Here is a 9,303-nt window from a genome sequence, read left to right on the forward strand (position 1 = left end):
ACCTGGCACTGTGTCCGGGTCAGTCGCCGGGTAGGGTCCCGTCTGGACAAAGGAGGTGCTTGTTAATTGTCTGAGAGCAGAACCTCTCTCTCTGGTTACTTCCCACTGAAGTGCAAATAGGGGGTCTCTGAAGGTATTCTTCTTCCTCAACCCCCGATTTCCCGTGAATACCATTCTGAAGGTCTGAATTAGTATCTACTTTATAATTCTTAAACGCTGATGGGTAATCCAGGACATTTTTACTGTCTCTGGGGAAATTATCCTTAATGAGAGTAGAACAAGGCTTGCAAAAAAGTACAAGGTGAAACCAAGGCGTTGAAGGCCAGCCCAGCTCCCAACGTCCCAGAGTCCAGCACTTGTACAAGGGTGCCTGGTACCTACACACCTTAAAACTGAGGGCTCAGATTATTTCTATTACTGTCATTACTTAATTTTGCCCAGGCTTGGCCAAAGCTCTTGATTACCTACAAAGAGCCAACTCTGAACAGATGTGCCCAAGGGCATAATTATCAGACCAGATGCAAAAACAATGCATTACAAACACAGATTTCCCAGTAAGTATTTATCCGGGGCTTACTGTGTGCAGAGAAGCAAGTTCACATGTCCACGGCATAAAGCACACTTACTTAACTCATTGAAAATACAATGTAATTATTTGCGATTTATTTTATCCTTGCCCTCAAACTTCTGACTGGTGGAGGAAGCACTTTTCAGTCTGGTCCCGAGCTAGCCGGCCAGACCCCCACACGGTGGTCATGAGCAACCTTACGCGTTTTGACTTAAATGGACAATGAGATGTTTTAAACCTCTCTGTTTTCTAAATCAGATTTAATAGGGCAGCCAGCGTCTGCTTTACTACTTTAGCTACTCTGGGGCTAACTGATAAATCAGCGGCAGAGGCCATGGCGTCCTGGCCTGGTGCCCGACAGCAGGGCCCGGGCCTGCCCTGGGTCTGCCCTGGGAAAGTGGCTCTGCCGTCCCCACCACGAACATCCCCCCAGAGCCGTGAAACAGAGGAGCCGAAAATACAAGATGGACTTTGGGGCCGGGCTCGCTGTTTTGTCCCATGTGCCCTTGGTCTGTCCACGCAGCGCGGTACAGGGCAGCTGGAGTGAGGCCCGCATTCCCTGGACTCGTGAGTGGCCTGGCTGTGCCATCGGGGACCGGGGCGGGGACGGGTGCTTTGTCGAGTGTCACTGTCCAGTCACCTCTCCTCTGGGCCTTGTCCTCCCTGCACGGAGGCTTGGCCACTCGGGCCTGGAAGAAGCCGGGTTTCAGGCCGGTGCAGACCTGCACTTTCTCCCCGACACCAGTGGGTTCCAGCCGCCTCCCCGCTGAGCTCCTGGCCCGGCTCCTGTGAAGCGAGTGGGAGCGGAAACAACCCGCATGAGAGTCAGTAGTGATCTGGCCGCTTCCCCCTGCGAGGTCAGCCCGGCCTGGAGGGGCCTGGGCCACTGACTTGTACTCTGACAGCAGAGGCCAAGTGGGCCTGTCGAGATCCCAGAGGGGACTCGCGGGGTCTCTGCTCCCCGCCCACCCTCCTACCACCCAGATCTCCAGGCCTGGGGGGCCCTCGGGGGAGCGACTCTTCTGGCGGCCCAGTGGGGCCACCAGCAGGGAGACCCTGAGCGCGTCCCGGGTTGGGAAACCGTGCGACCGAGGGCTCCCTACCTGCTCAGTGGGATAATAAAGCACTTTGTTACCTGTGAGTGAGAGGCCTGATAAAAGCAAAATATTATCACCCCCGCTGTGATTAGGAGGCATCTGGGCACCGGAGACTCGGTAACATTTATGAGTAAATATAATTTATTTCTGTTCTCTGATTATGAAGGTCACAGTGGTTTAACCCTGCTGGGACGGCCTCCGACACATTATCTGCTCAAACAGAACTGGGAAAGAAAACACCGGCAGTCATTAAAAGCGAATTACTTTGTTTTATGAAGATAGGAGAGAGAAGGCCTCACGCTCTGGGGGCGCTGGGGCGCGTCCATGGCCCCGAGGAGACCCCCAGCCCACCCTAGGAGGGGCCGCCGGCAGGAGGAGCCCAGAGCCGCCGCCAGGGACTCGGGAGGGTCACAAGCACCCCTGGACTTTTCAAGCAATTTTGAAAAGCTGCCAAGAGCGCAGTGTGTGACGGTTCAGGGGTTTCCTTTGCCTGTGAAAACCGGTAAAGGAGATAGGTCAAGGTAGCCGGAAGGATTTCTGGTTTTAAATTTAGCAGAGGACTTTTTTTTAAAATTTTTTTATTGGAGTAGATTTACAATATCGTGTAAGTTTCATGCGTACAGCACAGCGATTCAGTTATACATATGTATAGATTCAGATTCTTTTCCCTTATAGGTTATTACCTAATACTGAGTATAGTTCCTCGTGCTGTACAGTAGAGAACCTACAATTTTTGGTGCACTGGTTTTACTTTTCAAAGTGAGATGTTTGGCCTCCGACTCCTTCTACCGCTGCTCTGTTGGCTCCCTCGCCCTCAGGCTCCTGCTGGGGGGAGGGGTATCCTAGTCAGCAGCACGTACTTGAGTCACATCTAGAGATGCTGGCGCCTGGGACGGGCAGCCTGGGGCGTCGGGGAGAGGTGGCGATGCTGGGGCAGGTCCCTGGAGCGTGTGTATCCCGCGGGTAGCCTCGGCCGCAGCAGAGCTGGGCCAGGAGGATGAGAGGAAGCACTGGGCGTGACCCAGAGCCTTTGGCTCAAACGCCTGGGAGGAGAGCGGGGCCTTTGCTGAAGCGGGAAAAACCAGCTTAATTTACCGGAGCCCTTTGCTGTGCTCATCTCTATACTGGATACAGTGGGAAATGCACAAAAGGACCAAAACGTACTTAGGCAAATTCACAGAGCTGGAAAGTAGAGGTTCCCCAGGGGAGGGGGAAGGGGGTTAGTGTTTAATGGGGACAGAGGTGATGAGACATTTGGGGAACAGATACAGGTGCTGGTACACAATGCTGTATGCATTTGGTGCGACTGAATTGTACACTTACGAATGGTTAAAGTGATAACTATTATGTTTTTTTTGCCACACATACACACACACACGCACACACACAAAGAACCAAAACAAATACCCGGGGCAGAGTTAGCCGTCCTCCAGTAATACCCCATCCTCCCTCGGGATAGAGCCCCAATTTTTAGCGAGGCCTGTGGACAAATGGAAATAAAGACTCACTTTCCGACCTCCGGCAAAGCTTAGCATGGCCGTGTTAAGACTTCTCACCTGGGAGTTCCCTGGTAGCCCAGTGGTTAGGACTCAACACTCTCACTGCCAGGGCCCAGGTTCAACCCCTGGTCGGGGAACTGAGATCCCGCAAGCCACGCAGCTCAGCCAAATTAACAAGAGAGAGAGAGAGACTTCTCGCCGGTGGGATGTGAGCGAAGGGGCCACACCTGAACCCCTGGGAAGGACACACACGCACCTGCCCTTGGTCCTGTTGGTCGGGATGTGGAGCCCGAGCCCTATCTTGAACCACAGAGGAAAAGCCACGAGATAAAGGGCCGCGACCCCTGGGGGTCACGGGGCCACCAGACCAGCCGCTGGCAGCCCAGGTTTACAGGAGAGGAAATGAATTTCTGTCCGTGAAAGCCACTGTTCCTTTGGCTCTCCTGCCGCATGCGGCCAGCCGTGTTCTAACTGATACAATAGCCCACACGACCCTTGCACTGAAGCAGCTAACAGGCCAGCGGGTGCAGCCCACGGCGGTGAGAATTAAGACCCCACAGTTACCGACAGGCACGGCGGTCTGTGGACATCGCCAGGGCGCTGCTCACTCCTGGGTACCCTCCTGGGCGTCTTGCCTCCAACCTGCTCCAGCCTGGGGCCCATGGCACGGAGACCATGGCTCTGCCGTTCTCTGCTTTCTGCCCAGAGCCTGGTACTGTGTCGGGCGCAGCAGAGTTACTCAGTAAGTATCACTTAGACCAGGCAGGCGTGGGTCCAGGTAGCAGGTAGTGGCGGAACTCGCGGAGCTATTTGTGCGGCCGTGGTTTGGAAGGTTGAGCTGCGTGCGTAGTAGGTACTGGATCAGCCGGCTTCTCCTGTGTAAGCAGCCCCCCAGACGCAGTGACCTGCGACCTCAGCCCTCAGCTCATCTTTCCGTGGGCTGGCGATTCTGGTGGGACTCTGGGACTCTCTCTCATGGCTGCGGTCAACCTGCGTGTCGCCCGCATCTGCCCAGCTAGCCCGTGCCTCTCCAGCGCAGCAGGCGGACGAGGCTTTTTCAAGGCTCCAGGCGCACCCCACTTGAAAACGCCTCATGGCTCAAAAGGAGGCTGGGCTCCAGGGCTCCAGGCTGGCCAGAGAGGCAGGTTCACGGGAAGCTGTCGGCTCGCGCGCTCTCTCTCCTTCTCTGTGTCTGTCTCTGTCTCTCTGTCTCTCTCTCCATTCTGCAGTGGTCCCCAAGAGAAGTGATCATGCCGGTGTGGACACGGGGTGGCCCTGGGTCCATGTGCCGGCCAACAGGCAAGCCCGGGAGGGCAGCGAGTGGAGAGCGGGGACACCACGGGCAAGAAGGCACCGGGCTCCGTGTGGGAGGGGCTGATGTGGCAGTACCTCCCTTGGGACGGCCCTCGGCCCTTCCCTCCTGCGCTGTGTGCTTCTCGACAGCTGCCCTACCAAACAGGGGCTGCGGTTCCCCACTTGACAGAGGACCGTGGGGCACAGAGAGGTCAAGTCACTTGCCCCACGCCTCCCAGTCAGTAAGTGCCAGGATCTCACCCACACACTCTCACCCTGGCTCTTAGTCCTGGGTTCCTGTGAGTCCCAAGGAGTCTTTACAAAGCCTTCCTCCCCACCCTCACACCCCTACCCACCACATCTTTTTCCCAGATTAGCCTGGAACTTCAACTTCGAGGACCCTCACTGGAGCGCGTGGACCCGGGGTGCCCCCTGTGCCTTGTGGGTGTGGAGGCCAAGAGCTGCGAGGACGTTGGTTTGCTGAACTGTTCCCTGAGTCTGTATGTGGAGCCTGGCACGCGTTCAGCTGCCTAAGCCTCATCTCTCCCTGGGAGACCGGGACTGACCCAGTCCCCCTTTTACAGACGGGGACACGCGCACAGGGTCAAGGAATTTGCCCTGGCCACACACTAGGTGAGGCGGGATGCAAGCCCACGCTCTGGGGTCCCTGCCCTTCTCCACAGCCCTCTGCTCTGGGCACAGAACACTGGGGGGGCAGGTGACAGGCCTGGGAGAAGGGACGGGACTCAGGAAATGAGGGGGACGTGAGTCCGGTGGGAAGAACGGCCTGTGCAGGTGCGTGGAGACGGGACGCCCTGTGCGTGAAGGGAAGGCACCCAAGGCCCAGGCAGGTGCACAGGGCACCTGAAGTGCAGGAAGGCGGCGCGGCCCGCGCCCAGCCCTCGTGGCTCCGTGAGCTTCTGTGCCCGGGGTCGGATTCTTTAACACTGGCAGTGAACCTTTTATGTGAAAACTTTGGTTTTCTCTTTTATTTTCCAGAGTGGTCTTAAATGCCTGAATTATGAAAATTAAGAAATCACTGTACACCTAAAACTAATACAATTATGTATTATAATGTACTGACATAATGCTTTATGTCAATTATATCTCAGTGGAAAGAAAGGAAGGAAGAAAAAAATCACACATGTAATCTATTTCTCTCCCCAAATTCCCACTTCCACCATGCACACGTGCATCTCTGTTTTCTGGAATATTTATTCTACCATCAGGTTTAGGAACACTGTGAATCAGGAAGTGAATATTTGATCGCTTGGACTCAGGATAAATATCCTCTACAGTTTTTTTTTTTTGAATGTTTATTTATTTTTATTTTTGGCCGCATCGGGTCTTAGTTGCAACATGCGGGATCTTTTGTTGTGGTGCATGGGCTCTCTAGTTGTGGCTCTCGGGCTTAGTTGGCCCATGGCATGTGGGATCTTAATTCCCTGGCCGGGGATTGAACCCACGTCCCCTGCATTGGCAGACAGATTCTTAACCCCTGGACCACAAGGGAAGTCCCCTCTACAGTTCTTAAAGGTCTCTAATTCTTGTCCTCCAACCCCTTTAAAGGCAGGCAGCTACAGCCCGATTCCTCACATTCCCATCTTGCACCAGAAGGTCAGAGTCCTGCATCCCAGGTGACGCTGAGAATGACGGGCCGTCCAGCGAGGACCGTGCTTGGGCTGTAGACCTCTTTCCTCCTTCGCTCGTACTGTACCTGACACCTAACCTCATGGATTCATGCACGTTTTACACTAGGTAATGCACATATTTAGTGTCTGTTAGTCTCGTCTTTCTCTTCCCACTACTATGTAACTCCAGGAGGGTGGAGATTTTTGTCTGTTTTATTCACGCATGCACCCTGGTGCTCAGAACGGTGTCCAGCAGGGAGCAGCTATTCTAAAGCAGCTGGCTGAATGAATGCATGGTGGATGGATTTCCTGAGTTGCCTATTATCTCTTTTACAGGTGAAAAGGCTGCAGTGTCACACAGGTGCCTGATCCGAGGGCACGCGGTTGGGAATCTGATGACACCCCCCCCCCCACGCACCTGGGAATAAATAATCACCAGGATGAATGGAGCAGGGTGGTGAAAGCTAATAAGCCCGGTGGCAGACCCACGGGGGGAAAAGAAACAAACACAACTTACATTCCCTTTACAGATTTATCTATTTAAAAAATCAACAGCAAGCTTCACAGAGTTGGTGTCTCTGTTTTAAGAACCTTAGGTGTGCGCGTCTCCTTAGAAGGACCGGGCCCAGAGGGACACCTGGCCTGTCCCCTAGGACGGACAAGGGAAAGCGGGCCATTCTCTCCTCGCAAGCCCCTGAGCCGGGACGACCCTAACTCTTCCTGCTTATCCTTTTTCAAGATGCTGTTTCAGCACAGAAGAAAACATGCTTGGAAGCAAGGCTGTTAATGGAAAGGTGACCATACGAAAACCACCAGCCGCCTTCACCTCCCGCCCCCGGGATCCCCGCGGGGTATTTCAGGCGCGCCTTCCCGAGGCCCGGGCCGCGAGGCAGGGACGCCCCCGGGCGGCAGCGGCGGGGCCGCGGCTTCCCCTCGGGCTGGCGGGCGGCCCTCCCCCGCGCCCCCGGCCTGACCCCGCGCCCCCGCCCCGCCCCGCCCGCCGGCCGCGATAAGGCGGCGGCCCTTTGTTCCGCCCCCAGCTGGGTAAACCGCGCCGCCGCCCCTCGCCGCGGCCGGCGGCCGGGGGGCACCTTTGTCCCGCCCAGCGCCGCGGACAATGGCCCGGGGAGCCGCACATTGTCCGGCACCTTGTGTACACTCGGGGCGGCCAGGTGCGCGGCCGCGGAATGCAGGGTCGGCGCGGGGCCGGCGGGTGGGGGGAGCGCGGGAGACCCCCTCCCCACGCCCCACCCCGCCCGCCTCCGGACCCCGCCTTCTCGCCAGGGTCCCCCCCGCCTCTCGGGGTGCGGGAGGGGAGGGGGCCGGGCCTCGAGCCCTGGATGGGTGACCCGCCAGCCGGGGACCCGCTCGCCCGGACCCCGGCCCAGACCCGGAGGGCGGGCGCGGGACGTGTGTGCGTGTGCGCGCATGTGTATGTGCGTGCGTGTGTGTGCCTGCGTGTGTGTGTCCGTGTGCGTGTGTGTATGTGTGTGCCTGCGTGTGCGTGTGTCTGTGTGTGTGCTGGGCGCGGCAGCGGGGGTCTGGTTCTCGTTGGCGTCCAGTTTGGGACACACCTGGCACGTCGTAAAGTGATTTACGAAGAGAAAGTGTTAAACGAGGCCACCAGCTGGAGCCCGGACCTGGCTTTATGAGTTTTATTAGGTGCCCTATTATGGAAAATAAACTTTAATCCGACCATAAAAACCAAATCTGAAAAACATATTTGCCGTGTAGTCTGGAACACTGCAGCGTTCTCGGTTGAGTCACTCCTCCAAAGGGATTAGTTTTATTGAGGGAGACACAGGGCACCGCAGGACTTTGATACGGGGTGGGGGGCACCCACGTCCTGCGGGGACCCCCCCCCGGAGGCCCCTCCCCGCGGCGCCCGCCACCCCGGAGCGCGGTCCAGGCCTGGGGTCTAGGGGGGCGTGGGAGCGCAGGGGAGGCCGCAGGGGTCAGTTAACCCGCAGACCTGGAGGTGCTCGTCGAGCCAGCCCGGAGCGGGCCGGGCTCCCCACACCGCGAGGGGCGGCAGCGGCTGACCCGCAAACTCCGCTCCCGCTCAGGTCCGCGGCGGCCTGGGGCCAGGTGCTCCCTTCCTAAGCCTTCTCTGGGATTTGGATGTTCTACAGCAAGTCTGCCCTTTCAGTAGGAAGGAGGGACAGAGGGGGGAGGGAAGGGGAGAGGGAAGACGAGGAGGAGGAGGAGGAGGGGGAGGGAGGGAGGAATGGAGGGAGGAAGGTAAGAAGGTCTGTCCTCGTTTTAATCACCTTAGCCATTTTAAGTGGCACTACAGTAGTACAGCAGCGTTAACTGTATACGTATTGTTGGGCAACAGCTCTCCAGAATTCTTCCATCTTGCAAAACTGAAACTCCGTCCCCATTAAACATCTCCCCTTTTCCCCTCCTCCCAGACCCTGGCAACCTCCCTTCTATGTGCAGTCTCTAAGAATTTGACTGTTTTAGATGCCACATATAAGTAGAATTATGCAGTATTTGTCTTTCTGTGACTGGTTTATTTCACTGATCATTATGTCCTCAAGGCTTATCCCTGTTGTAGCAGGTGTCAGAATCTCCTTCTTTTTAAAGGCTGAATACTATTCCGCTGTTTGCACGTATGTATCCCATTTTTGGTTATTGTGAATCATGCTGCGATGAGCATGGCTGTGCAAATATCTCTTCCAGATCCTTTTCGGTTCTTTGGATATACACCCGGAAGTACGGTCGCTGGGTCATATGGTAATTCTGATTTTGTTGTTGTTGTTTATTGGTTTTGAGAACCCTCCATGCTATTTTCCATAGCGGCTGAACTATTTTCCATTCCTACCAACAGTGCACACGGGTTCCACTTTCACCACATCCTCACCCACACTTGTTATCTTCTGTTTTGTTTTTGTTTTCATAACAGCTATCCTAATAGGTGGGAGGTGCTAGCTCACTGTGGTTGTGGTTTGTATCTGCCTAATTGTTAGTGATGCTAAGCATCTTTTCGCGTGCTTGTGGACCATTTGTACGTCTCCTCCAGAGAAATATCTATTCAATTCCTTGGCCTGTTTTTAACTGGATGGCTTTGTCTTGTTGTTGAATTGTAGTTCTTTATATATTTTGGATATTAATCCCTTATCAGATATTTGATTTGCAAATACTTCCTCCCTTCCCAGGTAGCCTTTCATTGTGTTGATTGTTCCCTTTGCTGCGCAGGAGTTTTAAATGTT

Source organism: Balaenoptera physalus, assembly GCF_965194825.1.
Source record: "Balaenoptera physalus genome assembly, chromosome: 8".
Classification (NCBI taxonomy): domain Eukaryota; kingdom Metazoa; phylum Chordata; class Mammalia; order Artiodactyla; family Balaenopteridae; genus Balaenoptera; species Balaenoptera physalus.